Here is a 26,597-nt window from a genome sequence, read left to right as displayed (position 1 = left end):
GGCTGTGAGCTTAGATAGGCTTTCCCCTCCTGTTTGAAGGGCATAGGTGCCAACTCCCTGGGGCTCTGGGTGCCCAAGCACCCACAAAATTCCCTGTAAAAAGGCCAGGCACCCACACATTTTGGTGACAGGGCCATACATGATTGCAGGGCCAAGCTGACTTTCCTGTTACAGTACAGGGACTCATGGGGCAGCTTTTTCCCATGAGCCTATCACAGAGACAAGATACTTGACCAGTATTTTCCTGCAATCTCTGGGCCACGGGGCCACGGGTGAGGCTTCTTGAAACAGGTCTAATGTAAACTGGAAAGATAGAGCATAGTCACCCGAAACCTTTCATTCCTCTTAGGATGTGGAGAAAAGGGATGGGGAAGAAGGTAAAAAGGAACGCTTCTTTGAAAGTCCTGCTCAGGTAGTTTTGAAAGTGTTTGAGAGAAGACCCGCCCTCCCCTCCAAAAAACAGGGGCACAATGGCTGCATTCACATGCTAACCTTAGCTAAAAATAATGGATCAGTAAACCAGAATATTTATCAGCCTTCAACCCCTTGTAGTCACAATTCATGTGAGCAACTGAACAAGCTAGGATGCAGCTCTTACCATGGGATGATATCCTGGCTTGTTTGGAAGCTCTTAACCTTAGTTTCTGGAGCCAGACATAAGAGGAAACTGTGGTTAAGAGCTCAATCATGATTTGTTATGTCACTCATGCTAAAGAAGGATTCAGGCATGTATCCAGACCCAACTTGTGCATAGCCTTTCGTATCCAACCCGGATTTTTGGTTTAGCATTGCATGTTGAGTGGGCTGAAAATTGTAGCTCCCTTTACAGACTACAGTTCCCAGAATAGAATTAGAATAGAATTTATTATTTATACCCCGCCCATCTGGCTGGGTTTCCCCAGTCACTCTGGGTGACTTCGAACAGAGTATTAAAATACAGTGGTCTGTTAAACATTAAAAGCTTCCCTAAACAGGGCTGCCTTCAGATGTCTTCTAAAAGTCTGGTAGTTGTTCTTCTCTTTGACATCTGGTGGGAGGGCGTTCCACAGGGTGGGTGCCACTACTGAGAAGGCCCTTTGCCTGGTTCCCTGTAACTTGGCTTCTCGCAGGGAGGGAACCGCCAGAAGGCCCTTGGCACTGGACCTCAGTGTCCAGGTAGAACTATGGGGGTGGAGACGCTCCTTCAGGTATACTGGGCCGAGGCCATTTAGGGCTTTAAAGGTCAGCACCAACACTTTGAATTGTGCTCGGAAACGTACTGGGAGCCAGTGTAGGTCTTTCAAGACCGGTGTTATGTGGTCTTGGCGGCCGCTCCCAGTTTACTTACCAAGCAAAACTAAATTATATTTATAAATATATTTTGATTTCCCAAGTCATGTTATATATATTTTTAGCGCTCCTCATTTTTGGATTTTGAAAGTTGCAAAATGCAGCACGCAGCAGTTCTCCAGGGTTTGAGATGGTCATCTGCAGGGAAGAAGCCTGCTCGCAGAAAGCCCACAATTGCTCTTGTGACGTACTCAAATGGATGCTGAAGCTGAAGCTGCTGGCTTCTCTCCTGAAGATAACCATGATGACACAGGGATGTCTGTTGGCAAGGCTACGTAGCATACCTACATAGTGAACAGTGCTCCATTTCATAATAATAATAACAGAATGCCCCATATCCATGAGCAATAATTGAAGGGGACTTCACATGAACAAGAAACAGAGCCCAGGATAAGATTATGGGAATGAAGAGGTGGGAGCATTCAGGAAGAAGCAGGCTCATTTCTTGGTAACTGAGGTCACCAAGGGGCGGAGCCAGAATTAGAAGGATGAGTCTAAGTTGCAGTCCAATATAAATGAATGGCTGCCATTAATTCCTGTGGGGACATTACAGTGGTATCTGTTGGGATACTGCCAGGGAGACAAAGGCCATCATGCCCCCACACCGTCTCCGGACGATCCATCAACTTCCCGTAGAAATGCAGTATCAGTCAATTAGGGACACAAGCCTCAGAAACATCTGTCCACATTCCAAGGACTGGTGCACACCCTTTGCAGAGTTCGCACAACGAAAGATGCACTCAGGAGAGCATTATTTACAACTTTATTCAGCGTTGGTCAGAACAAAGAAAAACATGACTGCCTGCCTGCGTGTCCAGGCACAGAGAGAGACAACAGCTATATACAAAACGTAAACTTCCTGTGAACAGGAAATACGCAGACTCTGTGACTCACAAAGCCTGCTCCCTTTTAAGGTGGAACGGAAATATCCTATGGTTTACAGCGATAATCTGTTCCAGAGGTCCATTTGTAAACCAAAACAGGTTGTAACCTGTCTGAAAACAGACAGGATTGATGGAAGTCAAAAATTTGAAAAAGATGCAAAAGTATGTTTAATTACTGTTGAAAATGATATGTTAAAAGACTAATAAAAAATTACCGTCTTTTTTGCTCTATAAGACTCATTTTTCTCCTCCTAAAAAGTAAGGGGAAATGTGTGTGCATCTTATGGAGCGAATGCAGGCTGCGCAGCTATCCCGGAAGCCAGAACAGCAAGAGGGATCGCTGCTTTCACTGTGTAGCAATCCCTCTTGCTGTTCTGGCTTCTGGGATTCAGAATATTTTTTTTCTTGTTTTCCTCCTCCAAAAACTAGGTGTGTCTTATGGTCTGGTGCGTCTTATAGAGCAAAAAATGTGGTGTGTGTGTGTGTGTGTGTGTGTGTAGGTTGTAATCCAAGGGAGAAAATTGTTTATAATAAAAAAGGGGGGTTGTAATCCAAAAAAAAGTTGCAAAATGGGACAAACACTTCCGGGTTTGACGTGTTAGTAATCCAAAATGTAGGCAAACCAAAATGTATGCAAACCAAGGTACCACTGTATATTACTGAAGAAAGCAAGAGTGTCAGGAGAAAGGGGTGTGTGATCTTCCCCAGAATGCTACTCTGTCTGACTAAACCAGTTTAGTATATGGATCACCAGGGCGATTTTTCTAGAAAAAGAGGTGCCAAAACTCACTCTCAAAATGGCAGTGGCACCCACCTGACTTGCAGCAAGTGCTGGCTGCAAAAAAGCCCTATAGACCATGGACATAAGCTGTCGTGATGTCCTCCCCAGTGTCCTTGCCAGCATGCAAGCTGCTTCTCATAATGGTAGGCATTTGGAAGATAATTTCAGGGAAGATTAATATATAGCTTCCAGGCAAGCTTCGGCAAAGGCAGATCTGAATTTAGGCATTAAGTACTGTCCAACCCACATTTTGAGGCAGTGTTGGGCAGAATTAAGTGCCATCTTGAAAATGTGATTATTCAAATGTTGTGGGACGCTACAAGTCCTCACCAGCACGTTAAATTCCCAGTAGACTTTTCTGGTGGCTTTCAGAGGAAATATTGGACAGAATAAGAGCAGTATGTAGATAATGACTCTAGTGTGATTTCTTCTAGAAAGCAGCAGGCTGCAAGTACTGGAGCAAGCAGGATTTCTTTGAAAGAACTGCTGATGTGCAGTAAACCTTTTCAAGTCAGGAGCCAGCTCTTCAATCCGAATGCTTGTTGGCAAACTGCTGAATTGCAGGAGATTTTCAGCTTATTATAGGAGCCGGTTTTGACACCATTGCCCATGCCGCTGCAGCCCATTCTCTGAAGAATCAGCACTCTCCAGATCCATAATGGCAGCGAAAAGCGGAGAGCTCTTTAAATTTGTTCCACTCCTCGCAACCTACCCTTCAGTTTTACCTCTCAGGCATGACAAAAACACTAGCCAAGCACATGAATATGACATTCAGATAAACTACGAGACAGTTTTGGAATGCAGAACACATAATTGGAACAAATCAGAGCTGACTCCAGAGGGTGGTAAGGTTCAGCATTTGCCCAAGTCTCCAAAATCAGCAAAGGGCCCGTGAAAAGACATCTATTTTCAGCTTGCATGGAACACCCGAAAAAGGACAGGAAGTGCATATGAGAAGTTTGATTGTACTTGTCACACCTACCTCTGGTTATGAGGGCTGAGTATGAGACTTCATCTTGAAATCACAGCTTAAATACAGAAATAAAACCTTGAATGTTCAGGGCACAAGTGACTTTCAGGGCTAAGCTAAGGCTATCCCCCCCCCCCCCCGGATCCTTCACGTCTGTTTTTGGTAGCCTGTAACCATAAAGAAGGCTAATCGCCGAAGAATTGATGCTTTTGAATTATGGTGATGGAGGAGACTCTTGAGAGTCCCATGGACTGCAAGAAGATCAAACAAATCCATTCTTAAGGAAATCAGCCCTGAGTGCTCACGGGAAGGACAGATCCTGAAGCTGAGGCTCCAATACTTTGGCCACCTCATGAGAAGAGACGACTCCCTGAAAAAGACCCTGATGTTGGGGAAGACTGAGGGCACAAGGAGAAGGGGATGACAGAGGACGAGATGGTTGGACAGTTTTCTCGAAGCTACGAACATGAGTTTGACCAAACTGCAGAAGGCAGTGGAAGGCAGAAGTGCCTGGCGTGCTCTGGTCCATGGGGTCACGAAGAGTCGGACACGAATAAATGAATGAACAACAACAAAGACAGTATTTATCAGGTGCAGCAAATACATTGGAGTTAAAATTTAGCCTATTTGATACAATAGTTCTCCTATAAGCTTTACACCAGGCCTATTTGACCTTCCCAGGGTGATGCATATATGTTTGCTTGGATGTTGAATTTAAAGACAACAACGCTTATACATTATTGAAGGTTTTGTTTCTACAAACCTGAAGCACAGGAATACATTCACTGGCTTTGCAAATGGACACAAATTAAATGGATGCTATACACATGCAGTCATTTTCTAGTGATAATAATAATCATAAATCTGTTATTAAAGCAAATTGAAGCCACTAATGTAATCATGGAGGGATATCTGTAGTTTTGTCTAAAAATCCACCCTTTTGAAAATGAATCTTCATGTGTCTTTTTTTTTTTTTTTTGCATGGAGCAAGCAGTAGTGTGCTAATCATTCCAATTGACTTGGTCCGTCATATATTTAGAGCACATAAATGAATATTGATTTTATTATTACCACATGAACAGCAGCATCAGCACTTTGTGAGCCTTTAGATTTGAGGGTTTGGAACTTGACCAGTATGGCAGCTCTAAGCAAAATGTTCAGCAACCAACACGAAGCAGAGAAAGGTGTTGCAGATGGCGGGTCTGCTAAATGTGCATGGAATCATATTTCTGCTGTGTGTAGCCTTAGCTGGATGAAGACACTGCATGTGCAAAAACTGTGACACACACACACACACACACACACACACACACACACACACAGAGTGTTCTGTACATTTACAGCCTTAAAAGGGAGGGGGGGACCTAGAATATGCTGAATAGCATGGGGGGGACTTTCCTCATGCATCTTCTTCCCTGCCAATCATTTAATTTGTTGGTATTCCAGATTTTTCTTAAAAGGTCTGTGTATGCATAGTCCTCTATGCACACTTTGTTGGCTTAAGGTTCATATATTTTCACAGTCTATGTATACAATTTAAATCAGCCATGGGGGACTCCAACTCCCATCAGCTCCAAACACCATGGAGAAAGGGCAGGGATGATGGGAGCCACATTCCAACAACATTCGGAGGACCACTACTTAGGCATCGTTGCCTTAATGCACTGCAACTAACCCTCAATTTATTTGCTAGTAGGCTTGGCCTGTGAATTCCTACACACAAGAAGCATACATTATTTAGCAAATCAGGAACCGGCTTGCATTCTCTCCGAATCCAGCGACAAGCCTGCTCTCCCAACTCCTGTGAAAGATGGTTACAGAAACACATTGCTTTTATGGTTTCTGTACTCAGAGGCTGCTTTCAAATTTCCTTCAAGGTCAGCTGGCACAGCAGGCTGATGCACGACTCTGAACGGTTTCCCTCTGTTGCCCTATGCATAGGCCTTGCTCGAAATAGCGTGTTCAGCTTGGTTGGCTGTGTTTGCATGGTGTCTGCAGGGCAGACTCCTCACCTTATCAGATAACCTTGAGGTAGAACACAGTCTCTCAGCCTGAGTGACTCAGCTGTACAGTGGGTGATGGTGACACACTCTGAGCATCTGACAGGAGCAGTCCTGCTTGCTAGGTCCCTACAGGGAACTATATTCAAGTGCAACTCTCACCCAAACACATCCCCAACAAAGGTCACCGTTTTTCCTTTCTGCACTCACAGCTGAGCCCCTTCAGACCCCTTCATCACCATTAATATGATTGTTATCTAGCATTTGCGTTGAGCTTTCAAGTGTTTAAAGTGTGTCACATGTATTATCTTCCTGGAATCCTTACAAAATTTTTGTAAGGGAGATAGAAGAATTGCCCTGCATATTACAGGTGCTGAGACTGGGGCTAAGACCACAGTGAAAGCACTATTCAAAGCACACCATACATTCAGAGCACTATTCTACCACTAAAAGCCATGGAGGATCCTGGGAATACTTTCCGAGCACAATTCAAAGTGTTGGTGCTGACCTTTAAAGCCCTAAACAGCCTCAGTCCAGTATACCTGAAGGAGCATCTCCATCCACATCGTTCTGCCCGGACACTGAGGTCCAGCGCCAAGGGCCTTCTGGCGGTTCCCTCGCTGTGAGAAGCCAAGTTACAGGGAACCAGGCAGAGGGCCTTCTCGGCAGTGGCGCCTGCCCTGTGGAACCCCCTCCCACCAGATGTCAAAGAGAAGAACAACTACCAGACTTTTAGAAGACATCTGAAGGCAGCCCTGTTTAGGGAAGCTTTTAATGTTTAATTGACTACTGTATTTTAATATTTTGTTGGAAGCCGTCCAGAATGGCTGGGGAAACCCAGCCAGATGGGTGGGATATAAATAAATTATTATTATTATTATTATTATTATTATTATTATTATTATTATTATTAACATGTGTGTGAAATTGGAAAGAAATCCTTAAAAAACGATTGCCAAGTGTTTGCAGTTATATTACATATTAATTTTATTTATTATTTAGCATTACCTGACATTTTCAGAAGGTGAAATTCAAATTCTTTGGTTTTACAAGAGTGCTTCAAGTGCTTTTCATTCAAAAGCATAGATTTACCCAGCTAAATGTTGTCCGGTCAGAAATATAACAACAGATTTGAATTCCTCAAACACACAAAAAAAATGTGTTTTAAGACTCCTCACTGAAGAAATTTGCACCCCCTAAAAAGACACACCTTACTGCAGCAAGTCAGCGTAGATAATACTAAGCTATGTGAACTGATGGTCTGACTCAGACTGTTCTGTTCCAAAAGCATTGAGATCAACCCGTGTGATGAAGAGGACTCTAGAGTGTCTGAGAACCGGCTTTTCAATTATCTATCTATTGCTCAGCTTGCAGGTGTCATCACTCACAAGCATAACAAGTAATAAAATAAATGGCGTCCTTGACTTAGCTATGCAGATAAAGAGCATAGCAGACAGCGGCTGGTTTGGTTCTCAGTCGCTCTCACAAAGCAACTGAACGCTGCTCAGCTGGAGATTTCCTCCTATCTGGTGGCTATATGCGAATGAAGGTCCTTTTTGCAGTCAATCTCACCTCTGGGTGCAAAAAGGCTGTGGAGTGTGAGGTGGTTTGTGGCAGGAAACTGAAGGGGGAAGACTCATTTATATGGGAGCATGTTCTGGATTGGGGTGGCTTTTCCTTCAAAATAGAAGGGTTCCATTTAAGCATGAGGATGCTTTAATTAAGAGCCCTGTACTTCAGGGGGTCGGACTAGATGGCCCTTGGGCTCCCTTCCAACTCTACAATCTTATGATTCTATGATCTATATCTAAACAACATATTGCCTATATAACTACACTGACCTGCTGGGGAGCACCACTTAGACCAGGCATCCCCAATCTGTGGCCCTCCAGATGTTTTGGACTACAGTTCCCATCATCCCTGATCACTGGTCCTGTTAGCTATGGATCATGGGAGTTGTAGGCCAAAACATCTGGAGGGCCACAGGTTGGGGATGCCTGACTTCGACATATGTTCAGGTGAGCAGCCACATTTTAGACAATGCTTGCATCTCCCCTCCATCTTCATACCTGAAAAGGGACATTCTTTGAAATATTGTATTTATTATTAGTAAGCGATTCTGTTGGAATCCTGGATTGTTGTTGTTTTTTTAAAAAAAGAAACATGACTAAGAGAAGATTGCTCACATAGTGCAGATCCACTGTTGAATGGAAGGGATAGTGGGTGGGAAAGGAATACATACGCCTGCATGCAATAGAGCCCTGAGCTCTTACGTAGATGTGATTTGCCGTTTGAGCTCCTGATTGTTAATGCTTGTTTCCTCTGCAGTGCCTAGCTAGTAGCTCCATTTAAATCTCTGCCTCATTATGCAGTGTCACTGCAGTAATTATATTTTGTGCTCTATTTTACACAAAAGCACACAGTTCTTGCTGATGTCTTCTGTCCTTGAAGAGGCTTCAGGTGGTGAAAAAGCTTTGGAGAAAACAACACTCCCACAATCCACACTGTTTTAGTCTTCTAATTGCTGTGATATAATTATGCCACACAGAAACATCATTAAATCAATAGTCAGGATCAAATGTTACTCTCAATGATGTTATTATTAACTGATCATTAGTCATTTTTTAAATCAGCGGCAATGTATTTGGCATGATACAAAGCCCAAGGTGTTGAGACCCACCTGCGCTGAAATATCCCCCCCTTCTGTGTTGCTTTTATCTTTATATTATTACCAGTCAGTTGCGACACTCTGGCACTTGCTCTGCAAATTCTAATCCAGATACCTCTCGATTGGTTATTTGGCAAACACATACACATGCCAATTAAAGAACCAATGGAGAGTTAATTTAAACAATGGAACTTGCCAAAAACGAGCAGAAATGGAACACAATTGCCATTTCTTCCATTGACTGTTTCATAAGGAGGTACAAGGCTCAAATGCAGATTCTTCCAATGTCTCTTTGCATCATCCTTGACCTAAGTAACCTATCTACTCCTGTTCAGTTTAGTTCCCCTAGTTAAAATATAAATAAGCTGGATAAATTGCACCACTTGCATACGGGAGTGCTTTGAATCACGAAGAGCATTGCAGACTGGCCTAGACCTTGGACAATTTATGTTATAGATAATAATAATGCTTAGGAAACTACAGCAGAGGTTGAACTGACCCAAACATATGCAACCTCTTCATGATAACTACTAATATAATAAAAATAACCTTGATATTATTAAGGTTATTATTCAGGATATTATTCAGGATAAGGGCATTATTAAAGCATGTGTGGCTGAATGAAGAGTCAACGAAAAGGGCAAAGGCATCTTCAAGGAACGCTCATCACCACTTTATCGGGATCTTCTAGTACAGTAGTTTCCAAGCTAGTTTATTCTCCCACTGAACCTTTTCCTTTCTACGTACAGTAAATTTTCTGCTGAGGATCCCCTGCTAGGAATGGATGAAGCTGTCAATTGCAGTTTCTCTCCGTCGTTCCTTTTTCAAATTTTAAATGCTGTGCATCACGTTTTCTCATTAGTATGCGGTTTTCTAGACATCAAAGTTCTCTCCAAAATCTACAGTGGTGCCCAGCAAGACGAATGCCTCGCAAGATGAAAAACCCGCTGGACGAAAGGGTTTTCCATTTTTCGATGCACTTCGCAAGACGAATTTCCCTATGGGCTTGCTTCGCAAGACGAAAACATCTTGCGAGTCTTGCGATTTTTTTCGCTCCCCCCTTTTTTCTAAGCCGCTAATAGCCTTTTATCCCCTAAGCCGCTAATAGCGCTAATCCGCTAATAGGGTTGCTTCGCAAGACGAAAAAACCGCTAGACGAAGAGATTCGTGGAACGGATTATTTTCATCTTGCGAGGCACCACTGTATCATGGTTTTAATGTGAATTTCTCCTAAATTAAACATCCTAATAAGCACATTTTTGGAAACATTTTCCCCTAACTGAATGCATTATGGATACAGTCATACCTTGGGTTGCTAACACTGTGGGTTGCGTGTTTTCGGGTTGCAGACCGCACCAAACCTGGAAGTACTGGAACAAGTTACTTCCAGGTTTCAGCACTCACGCATGCACAGAAGCACAAAATGATGTCATGTGCATGCGCAGAAGCCCCAAATTGTGTCACGTGCGTGCACAGACAAGGTGCTGCAGGTTGCGAACACTGCGGGTTGCAAAGGTGCCTCCCGCATGGATCACGTTCCCAACCCGAGGTATGACTGTATTAATTGTTTTTGGGGATGAATCAAACTGTTGGAGACTTACAGCATCTGCTGTGGATGTAGAGACTGATACAGAAAAGATATGTTTTGTTTCAGCTAGGGCAAATGAAGGTGTCTGGTTGTGCTGCTGCAACAGTGTTAATGTTGCCAGCCTTCATGTCACATTGCATACATCTTTGTAATGCAGAGTTAGTCTTCCAATGGTCCTGGTGGCCGAAGCCAGCTCCCCATAGAGCACGTCCTTGGGGATTGGATGAGTGCTTTGAAAATGAAAGACATACTTCCGATTATTGTTATACAAATTCGGACCCATCGTGTCAATGATCTCTGGATTGCCTCACTAGAATTTTGAGAACATGCAGTAGCCCCCCCCCCCGGCTCTGCCATGTAGAATTCCACATGAATTTTCATCATCTACTACACAGCTCATTTGTGTCTTCTTACACTTTCAGGTTAAAATGTTTTAAGGCTTCACAAAGAAATATTACCCAGACTACTTTTAAATGTGACTTTTGCTGCTACTTGGTTTATTTGTGTGTGGGCTGGTGGGTGAGGTTTATGTATTGCTTTCTAATAACGGGAATATATATATATTATTGTTCATGTTGTTAGAAGTGACTGGCTGCTTACAAAAAAGCTAGCATATGTTCAAAAACGAACATATTGCATAACGATAGCTGAGTTATCATCTCAGTCCAACACATGAGTGTGAATGTTTTGCTTCAGATGCATTGCATGCTTAGGAGTTTCGACTGTTTTGTGTGCTGAAATTTGTTCACACACATCCAGTGCTGAAGTGTTTAAATGTGGTGAAATCAATTTTATCGGCAAGAGTCCCACCTGAATGCCTTGTCTGATGTGCATCTGCCACATGCAAAATTAAAAGATAAGTAACATGATTACAATCAGATTAGTGTGCGTAGGCAACTAAATGAGGCTGCCGGGTTCTCTGAGTGAAAACGTGCACTTCCTAGGGAGACCATTTTACATCAAATTAGTCTAAAATGAGTTTTCAGTCAAATGGAAGACAGTGAGTGACTGGCATAGCCAACCCTTCTGAGTCAATGGAAGTCTTTTCTTGCAAAGTATTGAAGAATCGTTTCCTGTCAGAACTTTGCACCCCTTCACTGCAAACTGACTGACTGAGTCACTCCTGGAGACAGATTAGTACGGAGAAAATAGCCTTTTATAAAGATGAACAAAAGATATTTAAAGAGAGGAAACCAGGGTGGCGTTCTTTTACTTTCATCAGTGATTTGTCTGTCCAGGAAGGAAGAGGTCATGGCATAGTGTCACATAGCTCCAGGTAGTTGCATTTCTTTGTTAAGGTGAGGTTTGCAGAATAGACAAGGGTATGACTGCAACAATTCCTAGTGTTGAGCTAAGGTCAGTCACCCAATTTCTCAAAAGTATTATTCCTCTGTGAAACAAACTTTCTTTCTTTGTTGTCATTCTCAGTGCACCTTCAAATTTCAGTACATGGTCAACTGTGGTATTTAGACATGTAAAAAGGATGCTTAACAGGGCCATTAACTTAACAAAAAGACAGGTTTAATCATTTCACATTCCCAAATTCCAGGTATAAAACTGTAGGCTGGGAGGGTAGTCAAAGACATCACCCATACAAACTGCCCAATCATATGACATGTCTGTACAAGAAAGCCCAGACACAGATTGGGTTTTCAGGAAGGATAAACACCTGGGAAGGCTGCAGAATGTAGACAAATTGAGAAACAATTTGTAAAATTAAAGGGCACTCACAAAACCCCATGACACAAGTTCAAAAGTAAGGTACGGCAAACCCTCTGCATTTCACCCAAATAATTTCACCGAAATACTAGCCCTTTTGATAATTTTAATATATATATATTTCTTCCTACCTAATTGATAGGAAATGATCAGTGGTGGGAGTGAAGGGTACAAAATATATTTTTTTCCTGCATAGCACTAACAGTTCCAGTTCACTCACCATGAAGTCTACCCCAGCCTAAGTGGGTGAAATGAGTGTAAAAAGGTTATCCATGTCTGAAATTGGTGGGATAACAGGCGTCATCGTTGCTAGTCTTCTTAAGAGAGATATATGCAGACATATATAGATCTATGAGAGTTCACCATTTCACCTCTCCCATCTGTAAGCCAAAATCCAGGCAGGTAGGAATGAGCAGTTAAGATGTTGAAAAGAATGCTTCTTCCCAAACCTATTTTACTGGTTGTTTTGGGGGCAGGAGAAGAGGACAAAAGGAGTAGTGGCTTGAAGACCTCCTTGACTCTGTCTTGACTCACACTGGGGTAAGTTATTGTTCTTGGCCTTCCAACTCAGGCACAATTTAAAACATGGCATCAATTTAAACAATAGTTATTGTCCAGGGTTTCTTCTAGTGTGGTTGTTCCTGCTCTGAGAGGGAGAGCACCGCCCAGTGGAGGGAAGCTGGAACCAACTTTGCTTCTGTGCTGTATCAGAAGTATGGCTGGAGCCTTCAAGAGCTTGCCAATGTGGACAAGAGAGGTTCTTCGGAATAAAGCACTAAATAAATCAGGGATGGAGAATCTCTGGCTCTCCATTTGTTGTCAGACCCCACATCCTATAAGCCCCAGCTATTGTGGCCAATGACATTGGGAAATGGGTGTTGAAGGAGCCCTCCAGCAACTGAAGGGTCACAGTTTCCCTATCCCTGATAAAAATAGATGCAATATAATATCCTCACAAGATCTGATTTTCAGACTACCATGTTTTACACATCAAAATGATACCAGCTCTCAACGAGGCATCGCAAGGAGAGCGTGTTTTAACCTGAAACTCTCAACCTTAGAATTTGAGTGCTTATAGGTTGACGTTATTGTATATATTTATACAATAATGGAAGAAACAAGAGAAGAGGAAGAGCAGGGAGTAAGGAGACTGAAGCAAAAGCGAAGGATGAATCAGGCAGGTCAGATTACACAAGGCTTCTGTCTAGAAAAGGCAGCTCTGATGTACAGAATGTTGCCTGTCCCAGCTCGCTGTCATCTGCAGACCTGGCCCTTGAATGTGGCTGCGATGAGTCAGCAAGGGCTTCACAAAGAGAGAACTGTTCAGACTCTAAGAGATTAGTGCCTCTTTGAATTCCTTTTATGCAGCTACATTGAGCAGTTAATGTTTCCCCAAATAAGGGTTGTGCAGCCTGAAACACACCAGGTCTTTAGATTACTTAAATGGATGAATAAACCCCTGAGCACCGTCAAGTCTCCTTTGCGTCCGGTCAGGATGGCATGGCATGGCTTCACCCTCTTTTGTGACAGTGTGAGAATGCCCCACATTCCTCGGCGCATTGGAGACTCATGCTCTTTCAGTTTACGTTGGGCATCTGGAAAGGCTGGAGGCAATGTGAAAGAGCACTACACTATGCCAGGTGCCCAAGGTCAGGGGCTGGCAAACTTCAGGCTTGTCAGATCTGCTTTGCTTTGTTTTCCCCCACAAGAACCCCATGATCTAAGAACAAGAGCCAGGTGCAAAGGACGCACAGTTAGAATGAAAGAACAGAGTGCGCCTCTGAGCACATTCTGAACAGAGGGTATTTGTTTTTAATATGAGAGCTAAATGGAGGCCACAGTCTTTTCACACAAAAGTCATTTCCTGGATTTTTCATTGAAGGTCCATTCTTTACTTCAGCAGCTTAATTCAGATGTAAAAATGAGTTTTGTTGTTACTATGGTTAAGTAATTAGGAGACAAAACCTTTGCCAATCTACTGCAAAATCACCTAGAAATCTACCTTTTGCTCAGTCCTGCTCTAAGAGTTGTTCTGAACACTGCCAGCAATCTTCAGCTATGAAAAGAGATTTCTGGGACAACAGAACTTGGAGAACATGGGAAGGTCAGAAGAAATGTAAGTCATTCCTTCATTTCTATTTGTTTCTATCCTGTCTTTCAGGATTCAAATCCTTCCAGGGTGGCATGCTGGTGGTGCAGTAAATTTCACAAAACGACAACATAACAGATAATTTCAAAGCATAAAATGTGACCGTGATCCAGTCGGTGGTGGACAGGGGACAGAGCTGGTGTGGTGTAATGGTTAGAGTGTCAGACTAGGACCTGGGAGAGCAGGGTTCAAATCCCCACTCGGTCATGAAGCTCATTGCATGACTTGGGCCAGTCACCATTTAGTAGTTTAACCTCTTAGGGATGTTATGAGGATGAAATGGGGAGAAGTAAAGCCATGTATGCCACCTTGAGACCATTGAAAGATGAAGGTGGTATAAAAATGTTATAAATAAAATACCCGTTGCTGATCTTTGCTTTCCTCCTTCCCTTGGAATCTTTCCCACATGGACAGTTAATGGTAGAAAGAGAATGGAAAAGTCCAACTGGAGAAGGCTTCAATGAGATCTTTGTCTATTCTTAGAAGAATAGTCCCCCTGGATCAGAGAAGTGGCCCATTTAATTCTGCATCCTATTCTTATAATGTGAAGTGCACAAGCAGGGCTGGAGCACAACAAAATTCTCCCCACCTGTGACTTCCAGCAACTCTGTGGGGATGTTTCAAAGCTGATGATAGACGTGCATAAAAATTCACGCACCACAAACAACACAAATCGAGCTAAGAAGAAAGTCAAAAGGACCCATGTGTCACATAATGCAAAGAGAGGCTATTTAGATAGAAACAACTCCTTAGAGTCATGCACATAGAAGTAATAAAAATGCATACAAACCTAAACAAGAGGACTTTAAACAAATGGCATTAATATACAAAATTGTACTTTGCCAGCTGTGAAACAGAGTTCTTGCTAGTTTACTTTGTTATTCATTTATAAATCAGTAGAAATTTTATTTTTGTGTTACTTATACTTAGAAAAATAGCCATTCATGCAGTTAGCTGTCTAGGTTCTGGATGACAACACACAAGATTTGGTGAATTTCCCAAAGTCACCTGTTTCGAATAGATTTCAGTAGAGAATCTTAATTCAGGTCATGAAGCTTCTAGCCACCAGTTCATATTGGTTTTGAAATGATCTTATTATAGGCCTGTCACTAAAGATTGTATCTAGCAGATTCAGAGATTTGGGGGGAACCTGGTGATACATACATATACATATACATATACATATACATACATACATATATATATATATATATATATATATATATATATATATATATATATGCTTTCGTAGATTTTCACGGGTACAGGAATGCAGGTTTTGGTGTCCTCGGGTGTCTTCCCGTGTAAAAGTTGGGGTGTCTAGGCGACGTTTCGACGAGGTCTCACTCGTCATCTTCAGGCTGGTGCTTTCGGCTTCTTGTTACTGGAACAGAGCAGGATCTCAGTGTTTGAGTTCCTATAAATACTGTTGAGGGGGTGTGGTGTATAGCCTCCAATGTTCTGGGCAGAGAGGAAGTTCCCAGGCTAGTGTGCCTTTTCTTCTTTTGTTCCTTAATTACTTGAGGGATATCTTGAGTGATTTCTTGAGTGATATCCTGAGTACCACTTAGGTGGGTCATTAGGTGTGGATTAGTTGCTAAAGTCTTTGTGTCTTGACCTCTTGAACTTTGTGAAGAGTTTTTCTGAGAAGATGGCTGTACTGCACTTAGTTGTGCTCTGGCTTGGCTTCGTGTATAGGGGCGAGCTGTGGTTTTGTGGCCTGTGTCAGCCAGATCTGTGTAGGGATTGCAGGGGGGTGCAGCATCCGGAGGTGCCACCATGGTTTGGCTACTGGATGGTGTCTGTAATTTATCTGTGGAGAGGGTCTGGGTTTGGGTCTGGTGTGGTTGATTGGTGATGGCGTTCTGTGTGCCTCTGGATCTGGTGTCAGTTTTTGTGGGGAGGGCTAATTTCCAGATGTCTGGCAAGCGGGATGTGTCGTCACGCTATATATATTCAATGCCTCCTCATCCAAAGGACCTGAAGTATGAAGTTCTTGCCCTGCTTCCCACATGATTTCAAAAAGGCACTTTTATTACCTGTGTCTTGGTGTCTCATCATATATTGGTTTTCCAGAAAAAGTAAAAGGGGAAAGACTGGAAGAACTTTCTAGGAATATATTGGTAGGACGGAGTCTGGGATGGCTAAATTTTAAGAAAGTGAAGAAGGGGAAGGTATCTTGCCATCTTGCTTCTGGCAAGAGATTTAACTCCTTCCACTGGGCACCTTCTGAAGGAGGCTCAAAACCTGAAATTTTGGGTCAGACCCTGAGACAATTAGTCCTCAGGGCTCAAGAAATGTTCCTTACACTATGGAAATACAACTGTTATGGTACATAATGATGTTAAGTATAATTGTTTAACTACATACTGAAATGGAAAATGACTCTGTATATGTTTGAATATGTATTGCTGAAGACTTAACTGGAAAATTCCATAGGGCTATGTTGAAGCTAAGAAGGGCTCACTAAGCACCTAAATGGGTTGATTTATTGGTATTCTCTTTTCTCTTACATGGTGTTTAACTTTAGATCATGTGAGAGGGGCTTTCCATCACCATATTGAGGAGTTGTTCTCTGAGTTGTTCTCTGGAAGCCATAGAGGACAAAGGAGGAAAACAGCAGCAGCCTAGTGAAGGTTGTATGTGGAGAAACAGACATATGATTTTAGGGCTGTCTGGTGTTATTTCAAGTATGTAAGAAGATGAAACCTGTGCTGAACAGCCACATGATATTATACAACTATTTAGATGTATCACTATTGTTTTGCGTCTCTTTTTGGAAGAAGTTCAGTTAGTAAAGTTTTGAAACATATTTATGGATCTGGACATTTTTTATTCTATGTGAAGTCCGCTTTTATGCATTCCATTGCTTCATACTGTGCAATATTAATATCTGCAATAAATGATGACATATCTTTTTTGATAATATATTGTCTAAAGCAGGTATGCCTTGGGCCTGGGGGCAAAATATCTTTCTGGTCTCACCAGGCCACACACATTCCCACTTGCACCCTCTCTTCCCAGCCCAGGTTCATTTACTTTGTTTATTCATTTGCAGGAAGTTCATTTACTTCATTTAGTCTTCCTTTGCCAATCCCGAACATGTGGAAGAGAATATTTTTAGCAGAGATTGCTTATAGAACTTTTATCCATTAAGCTCAAGGAAGAGGATGATGCAATCGATACAGTAGCACACTTGTTGTAGCCTTCAGTCTTAAAAGCACTTCAGGCCAGGTCAAGTCAGGCAATTGCCCGAAAACCACAAAACAAATACGTCTTTCATCTTCCTCCTCATTCTGTTTGAAGTCACGACACTAAGGGAACACATGTCCATTGCTGGATGTAGCCTAAACTGTTCCACTGAGGAATGAAGCCATTAATCTCTTTCAGAAATACATCATAAAGTGGAAAAGGGAGAGAGAGCTAACATCTGGTGTGTTCCTCTACTTGTGTAGATGGTAGGGAAGCAACCAGCAGCATGACTCCGGACTCCAATTATAGATCCACATATTCTTCCACAATGGGGACATAGGTTAGCAGGTGGGAGTTGATCACATTGAGGATTTGCAAACGTGCCTTCCTCTTAGCTTGTTTCTCCCTTTTGTACTGAATTTGTGCTTTTCAAAATCCATGATGCCTTTAGTAGAGGCTATTCGTTTACAGACATTCTGCTAAGACTACCTTCATGGAAGACAATCAGCCATGAGTGATGAGAGAGAGAGAGAGAGAGAGAGAGAGAGAGAGAGAGAGAACTAGAAACACAGCTGAAGATTAGAGGTGTGTGGAACCCTGTTAAACTCCTATACATGTCTTATTCAAACTTTTTTGGCTTCCACAAATTTGAAATACATGCCTATTTCTGCAGAATTTGAACAATCACCATTTTAGGTGAAGTCTGACAGCCATTCTGCTGAAGACTCATAGCTTGGTATTCAACTAAGTTTTTCTCTGAGAAGACCCATTGAAAATAATGAACACAACTAGGTTGGGTCCATTAATTTCAATGGATCTCCTCTGAGTAAAACGTGAATGCCACCCAGGTCTTGTAATGTCAGAATGGTCATTCCTTTTCCTCAGGATTCCTCTGGTCTTTCTCTGTCATGGTGGTAGAGAAAGATATTCTGAAGACTATGCGCTTCTGACCTGCTAGGGCCAGGGTGGAGGAATCTTTTCCCCCTTTCCCCTCTCCTATTGTGATGGAACAGGAGGGAATTAATTGTATCGCCTCTACTGCTATCAGAATTGCAGCATGCAACAAATGGATATATCTCTTTCTTCCCCTATTCACAACTAGTCCGCCCCTCCAAAAAAATGCAGCTTAGTGAAAATGTTCCTGAGGAAGAAGGGGATAAACCTCTCTTCCAGCCATGCAGTTAATTGAAGAAATTCAAGTAGCATAACTGTGTGCTGTGCTTTCAGGGTAACCCATCGGCTCTGAGGCAGAAGGAAGGCAGCACAAGGTAAGGCTAGATAGCAGCTGTGTTAGGAGACTCATCCTGGCACTTCTGTGCTCTAGGCACACCAGAGATTTGCTAGCCACAAGTCTTCTAGTATGTAAATAATTTGACATTACCAAGATGCTATGTCACCAGCCGCTTGGAGGATTTTCTGGCCACTTCACAAACTGAAGAAATGCAACACGTACACAAGTGGAACGAAGAGGGGGCAGCCAACTGCTTTTGTTACGTTTCCCCACTTTTATTCCCACACATGTTAAGAGACTATGCGGTTGGAATGAAAGGAGGCCCTTAAGCGCCAAAGCAAATTGTAAACATCACAAAGCAGCCATTATTATAACTGTACCTTGTTTTGTCATATCCCATTTTTGTTTTCTCTAGTTCAAGGGGATCATTAATTCTGGGAGCGAAGTACAGGCTCCATGGATGCTGTCTGCCTGCATTTAGCAAACAACCTATTATTACTTACCAAGTCGTCTGTTACCAGAAGCATTTTACCTTAGATTTACCCATACTCAAGGGTAAATAATGTCGCCCAGGGGGTTTTAAAGAGATTTCCAAAATGAAGGAATATATTCTACTATGATAATAATCAGATATATTTTCTGTATCCCCCCCCCAGCAAATACTCACCGAGGTTGGCTGTAACCAGCAGCCTTTAAACTTTTGTTTGTTTCAAATTTTTGCTCCCGCAAGAGAAAATCAGCATCAAAACCTCACATGTTACTCTTTTGGAAATCACATTGTCCACCCCAAATTTTAATCTCTTTGTAAAAACTTCACTTTTGTGAGCTTGTGGTGAACCCTGGGAAAGAAAGAAGCTCATCAAGGCAAAGTGAATGCAAAATGTGATAGGAGTGAAGCTAGAACGTTTCTTCAAAGTTGGCTTTTATTTAGACCTCATGAGTTTCAAGGCCTCACATCTTTATTTGCATAGATTGCTAAGTAAATCTTCTATCTCTTCAGACACTCATTACACATTTGTCAAAATCCCTTCTGAGCCTCTAAGAGCATCCACATAAGCAACGTCGTTTTACTTAGAAAGTGCAGTTTTCTTCCTGACACCCCCCTTTCTTCTGTTCGCCTTCTTTTCAGATTGCAATTATGCTTGAAATCACAGCTCAGTTTTAGAAATCAGCATTGGCACATGCTGAAACAGCACATTGTAGAGTCCTATCTAGAACATAGCACTTTACATCTATGCATGCTTCCACATGTAAAACAAACTAAATCCTTGAACATGGAAAGTTAGGATGTCAAGGGTGAATGGGATTTGTAGCAATTTCTCCCACACACGCTAGTTTTCTACATGCAGTGTTTTCTCTTTTTCTTCAAAAGGAGAAGATGAAGAAAATGAATTAAAACATTAAAGCATGATTCTCACCAGGGATGCCAACAGGATTTCTTGGCCCTGATACACTGTATGTGGATTGGGGCCCCTGCACCTCCCTGCTTCCCTGTAATATATCTACAAGAACTCCTGTATATATATATATATTAACTTAACCTAGCCTGCCTCTCAGGGCTCTTGCAAATATAAAAAGAGGGTGGGGAAGAAAATGTAAAGAACCAAATAATAAAATCATAGAATCATAGAGCTGTATAGTTGGAAGGGTTCCCAAGGGTCATCTAGCCCAACCACCTGCAACACAGGAATCTCAGCTAAAGAATCCATGAGAGATGGCCATCAAACCTCTGCTTCAAAACCTGCAAGGAAGGAGAGCCCAAGGGAGTCTGTTCCACTGTCGTACAGCTCTTACTGTCAGAAGGTTTTTCCTGATGTTTAGTCGGAATTTCCTCTTTTGTAACTTGAAGCCATTGGTTCAAGTCCAGAGCAGGAGAAAACAAGCTTGTTGTCTCGTCCGTGTGACAGCTGTTGAGATATTTTAAGGCAGCTATCACATCCCCTCTCAGTCTCCTCTTTTCCAGGCTAAATACATGGCACACAGTGCATAATTCATGGAGGATGTCTATCAATGGTTTGTAGCCAAAATCCCAATATTCTGCCTCCATAGTATTCGGTATGCTTGAAACATAGGAGAGGAGACTGCTATGGTCTGTGTGTGTGGTTTGGGAGCTGCACGGCCAGGGAGGAAAAAAATGCTATCCAGGGTTGTAAAGACTGCAGAGAGAATAATTGGGTGCACTCTTCCCAACTTAGATCAAATCTATGCTGCCAGGTGCCATAAGAAAGAGGCAGAGATAGCGCAGAATAGTACGCACTCTGGAAATGATCTCTTTTAGCTTCTGCCTTCTGGAAGAAAGTATAGGGTTATAAAGGCTAGGACTAGCCATCTGAGAAACAGTTTTGCAAAAATTGCAAAATTGCAAACGCAATTTTGGTTCTAAACACAGCATAAGGGGTCACTATAGTATAGTGTATTTTTTAGTATAGTGTATTTTATAGTATAAGGTAAAGGTAAAGGGACCCCTGACCATTAGGTCCAGTCGTGACCAACTCTGGGGTTGCGGCGCTCATCTCACTTTATTGGCCGAGGGAGCCAGCGTACAGCTTCCAGGTCATGTGGCCAGCATGTCTAAGCCGCTTCTGGCAAACCAGAGCAGCGCATGGAAACACTCTTTACCTTCCTGCCAGAGCAGTACCTATTTATCTACTTGTACTTTGACATGCTTTTGAACTGCTAGGTTGGCAGGAGCAGGGACTGAGCAACGGGAGCTCACCCCATCATGGGGATTCGAACCGCCGACCTTCTGATCAGCAAGTCCTAGGCTCTGTGGTTTAACCCACAGCGCCACCCAAAGCCCTCCATTTTATCATATAGTATAGTGTATTTTAAAATGGGATTTCAGAGTTTTTAGGGGTTTTTGAATGTTTTATGTAGTTTTTCAATTTCATTGTTCTGTATGGGACAATGAAAATAAAGATATCGTATATTGTATATCATATATGGTGCTCATGTCCTTTTTGTAGGCTTCTCAGAGGCATCTGATTGGTCACTGTGAGAAAGAGATGCTGGGCTAGACAGGACATTGAGCTGATGCTGCAATTTTCGGCTTAGGGTTGCATGTGATGCAATTCACAGGCCATGTAAAGGAAGCCTGAAAATCAGCTTCCTTGCTTTAACTGCAATGTTTCATAGTCCTGATATTTGCAGGCAGAGTAAAAGCACCTAGCCATTTGAGAAAGAAATAAATTTAATAGAAGCAGTTACGTTGTGGGAAATTATAAGTAAAGTTCATTCTTAAACCTGAAACAGCCTTTATGGCAGAAAATAAGTTATGGGCCTCTAACAGTGAAGCCACCAAGCTTTAGCCCTCATTGAGTATTTGTTGAGTGTTTGCTAATAAAAATACAATTTTCATTTCCATCATGCCTCGGCTTTAATTTATATCTACGAAGTTCAGAGAATAAGTTGTCATAGGAACCCAAATACCAGGAGTTGTTGCGGAGGATTTATATTATATACTACCACATGTAGAGAATGCCTGAATTCTCAGTTGTTATAGACAGGGTTTAAACTAAGGGTTTAAAAAATCCAGACTCTGTCAGGTTGCACTTCCACCTGATCCTCACCTTGAACATTGGATGCTGTTTTAAGTTGAGTCAGACAAATGGTCCATCTTGGTCGCTGCTGTCCACGCTTATTGACAGGATTTCTCCGGGGTTTCAAATAGGCTAGGATCTGTTTGCAACAGTGCTCTCCTAGCCTGGCAGCCTGGCTATCCGGAGTTGATAATCCTCTCTTCCTCCAGCAGCATGAAAGGCAATAAGAACAAGCAAGTTCGTATTTATGGTTTTTATGTGGCCATCTGGATGCGAGACAAAGAATCCATGTCTCCATGCAAAGGAGATGTTGCCTACTCTAAGCCCCTCCTCTTCCGTCCCCAACAACACCCTGAGTACCTATGAGAAGTCCCAGGATCCACACACCTCTGAATTCTCTGTTCTTGAATGTGAAGGGATCAACAGGCCTTTGGGCTAGGAAGTTCTCCCAGACTCTCTAGGGAGGTCTCAGCTGGCTGCTCTCTCACTTCCTCCTCCTCCTCCTCCTCCACTATCTCGTAACTAGGCAACTCCTCATTCAGCTGTAATTCAACTCTGTCTCCTTCTCCTCTTGAAACTGCTGGAGGCAAGGTGGGTGAACCTTCCCACTCGCCCTCCTCTTCTGAGAGTAGCCGAGCAGACCGAGGGGACACTTCCCAGCCTTCGTGTTCAGTCCAGTACCTGACACTGTCAATGACAGTAGAATATTGCCACCATGGTTATAGAAGACAAGGCTACCAATGGCTACCAACCATGGTGGCTATGTTCTACCTATCTTCTCAGAAGCATTATGCCTCTGAATACCAGATGCTGGGAATCACAGGTGGGCAGAATGGTGTTGTACTCATTTCCAGATTGCTGGCTTCCCACAGGCCACTGTGAAAACAAGATGCTGAATGTTCTTACATTTGCATCCACTGATGGCCTTATCATTTTTATAGGCTGGATTTAGAGGTCCGCCTACCCCAGTTTTCCATGCAAAACTAAAGCAATCTCTTTTTTATTTTTTGCCAATTAATTTTCATTCATTTTTTTTCAAATTTATAACACTTCAATGCCAAATTAAAACTAATTTAATACATTTCCCCCCAAAAAACTGGCTTCCTGTTCTCTTTCTCAGATACTTCCATTTTTCGCATTTTGCATGCTGCATATTTTACAGATTTATCTCTAATCAACATCCATTGTTTTTAGCAAATTCCTCATCCCTCACCTGTCCCTTTACCAACTCCTGCATATATATAAAAAAAAATTATATCAAATAACAACAAGTGGGGCTATAGTAATTTAAATCTTTTATTCTTCTTCCCAACTTGTGTTGGGAAAAAATGATCTTTTTTATTTCATTTGTCTAGGGAAGAGACCAAAAGGAAACTTTCAAGAAACATGTTTTTAAAAACTACAAGGGTTTAGTTGCAATCACCAAGAAGATGCCCATTTTAGATGTAACCGCAAAGATAAAACAGTATAAAATATCCTAACTAACTGCTTTAAAGGAAACGGCAACAGATCATAGGAACCAAGGCCAGCATTTGCAGTTCAGATAAATAAAGTTATTAGGTTTTAGGCAGTGAGTTAATTAAATTAAAGTTCACTAGCCTCTTACCAGAATGGGCTTCTCTGAATTAATTAAAAATGCTTCCTGATGGTTAAGTATAAACAAATGTGGTTTAGCTGCAACCCTTGCATGAATTCTAAGGCAAAAGAGGAGGAAAAAAGCCATTATTTCCACTAATGGAATGTAGATCAGTTCTGCTTTAAACTTCACAGCTTCTAGTTTAAAGCTCATTCTGGCTATAAGCATGGAGCCACCTTTGCTAAAACTAGATAGAATTATTACAATTACATTATAGCAGCCATCACTGATGGAACAGGTTTTAGGGATAGCTGATAGGGCTGACTCAATAACGAGGCAAAAGGTGAAAATTGTCTCAGACAGCAGGAACAGAAAATTCCTGCCTCTAGTCCCAACTCATTTCATTATTATTTTGGCCAACCAACTGGCCAGCCACCCATCAAGGTGGCTCTCAGTGTGTGTGCTGAGAGGGCCTGCACATCACTTAAATGAATAGGGGAGAGCTTGCACTATGTATGTAAAGTGGTACCTCAGGTTAAAAACCTAATTTGTTCTGGAGGTCTGTTCTTAACCTGAGGTACCACTTTAGCTAATGGGGCCTCCTGCTGCTGCCACCTTACCGCCACTGCGCGATTTCTGTTCTCATCCTGAAGCAAAGTTCTTAACCTGAGGTACTATTTCTGGGTTAGCGGAGTCTGTAACCTGAAGTGTCTGTAACCTGAAGCGTCTGTTACCCGAGGTACCACTGTACTAAGCTCTCACATTGAAATCGGTGAGGATTTCAGCCGGATTATTCCCTAGCTGTATCTCTCTGCCTTCCTGAAATTATCAAGGACAAATAATAAACTCCAAAGGTTAATCATCTGCCAATTTATTCCTTGGAAACAAACGAAGAAAGGCTGTGTTAGCGAATTTTCCTTGGTGTGTTACACAGTTAAATATATGTGTGCCTGTCATCTGATTCTTTCAAGTGCACCAGCCAGGCAGTCTCAAAGGAGACCATGCTGTGTATATATATAAACTACCCCCAGAGGGAGGGCATAAATGCTGTTTAAGATATTGCATTGCTGGACTGCAGCCAGCAATGCAATTCTCCCGGACTTACATTTTTGGATGATTCATCAGTTCTTGACTTAATCTGTGGTTTGGGGCTTTGGTAAGCTTGTCCTCTACCCTACCCTGAACCTGTGAAGAGGAGGGATCTTTTAAAAATAAACGAACAGAAGCATCCTTCCTTAGACATTTTCAGGCTGCAGTTTGCTGACAGCGAGAGTTTATATGCTGGGTGTTCAATGCCTGTAACAAAGTAAAATCTGAAAAGAAAGCAAATATTGCAATCTTATTCTAACCCACTGTCCATTTTATTTTATTTTTACTCAGCGATACTAGCGTACTAGCATGTTCTACCCACTCCCCACTCCCCAATAAATAAATAAATCAACCAACAGCAAAGTGAAAACACTTTTTTGCTTCCTTTGAAATTCCTCAGATATTTCACTTCGGGAGAAACACCCACTTTTTCCATGTCTCTTCCACACCCACCCACAGGAAATCAATAGGAGTATAGCATCTAGATCAAGGGAAGTAATAGTGCCACTGTATTCTGCTCTGGTCAGACCTCACCTGGAGTACTGTGTCCAGTTCTGGGCACCACAGTTCAAGAAGGACACTGACAAACTGGAACGTGTCCAGAGGAGGGCAACCAAAATGGTCAAAGGCCTGGAAACGATGCCTTATGAGGAATGGCTAAGGGAGCTGGGCATGTTTAGCCTGGAGAAGAGGAGGTTAAGGGGTGATATGATAGCCATGTTCAAATATATAAAAGGATGTCACATAGAGGAGGGAGAAAGGTTGTTTTCTGCTGCTCCAGAGAAGCAGACACGGAGCAATGGATCCAAACTACAAGAAAGAAGATTCCACCTAAACATTAGGAAGAACTTCCTGACAGTAAGAGCTGTTCGACAGTGGAATTTGCTGCCAAGGAGTGTGGTGGAGTCTCCTTCTTTGGAGGTCTTTAAGCAGAGGCTTGACAACCATATGTCAGGAGTGCTCTGATGGTGTTTCCTGCTTGGCAGGGGGTTGGACTCGATGGCCCTTGTGGTCTATTCCAACTCTATGATTCTATGAAATATTTGCTAGTCTTAGCTAAATTCCTTGAAATTCCTTGGCTGCTTCAGCTGAAGAGGGGCACCCTAAGTTCTCTTCCACTTTAGGCAAATGTACGTGGCAGCTCTTATTTATGTGATCTGATTTATTGTGAACAATGGGACTGGGAGTAATCTGAAACCCAGCACCAATCTATAACATTGCTAAGGAAGGTGGCCCCTAGAACCAATTTAAAGCAATTATGTTTGGAGGGAACAGAAGCCCTAGCTGTAAAAAGAATTTATTAAAGCATTTGGGATGTATGCCCTCAGTCTTTAAGATGGTTAATGCCTCTACCTCTGCTTTTTTTCCATTCTGCTCCCTTGGTGCATTGCAGTAATGATTTGTCCTTATTTATGTGCCTACCCACTGTCTCTGAAGCCAAGCAATAGCCACAAATCAAATCACATCTTCTCTTTCTGTGTCACATATATACCGGACTGCTCAAGCACTAGTCTAAACAGATCTGGCTTTGCCAAAGATTTGTCAGCAATACTTTCTCTTCCTGGCCTATAAATGGACCCATTAATGATGCAACATAATCGAATTAGAGCACTCGGTCTTTTGCACCATATTCTCTTTTTCAGAAAAAAGGGGGGGGAGAGAGAAATGGCCCGGGTAAACCAAACTTAGCAGCATGTTAAGTCTTAATGCAGAAAGAAATCGGTTGAATCTATCTGTCATACATTTTGCCGGAGAACAGGATTAAAGTAGATTGGCAGCATTAGTATAGGAAAGGAGAAGATGGGGGGAAATGAATCACACTGAGAACTATGCAGTAATTGGCACAACAGATCTAAAACGAGAGTTCCTCTCATAATACCAA

This window comes from Podarcis melisellensis, assembly GCF_964234715.1.
Source record: "Podarcis melisellensis genome assembly, chromosome: 9".
Lineage (NCBI taxonomy): Eukaryota > Metazoa > Chordata > Lepidosauria > Squamata > Lacertidae > Podarcis > Podarcis melisellensis.
The sequence above is the reverse complement of the archived record's forward strand: the minus strand, read 5'-3'. Positions refer to the sequence as shown.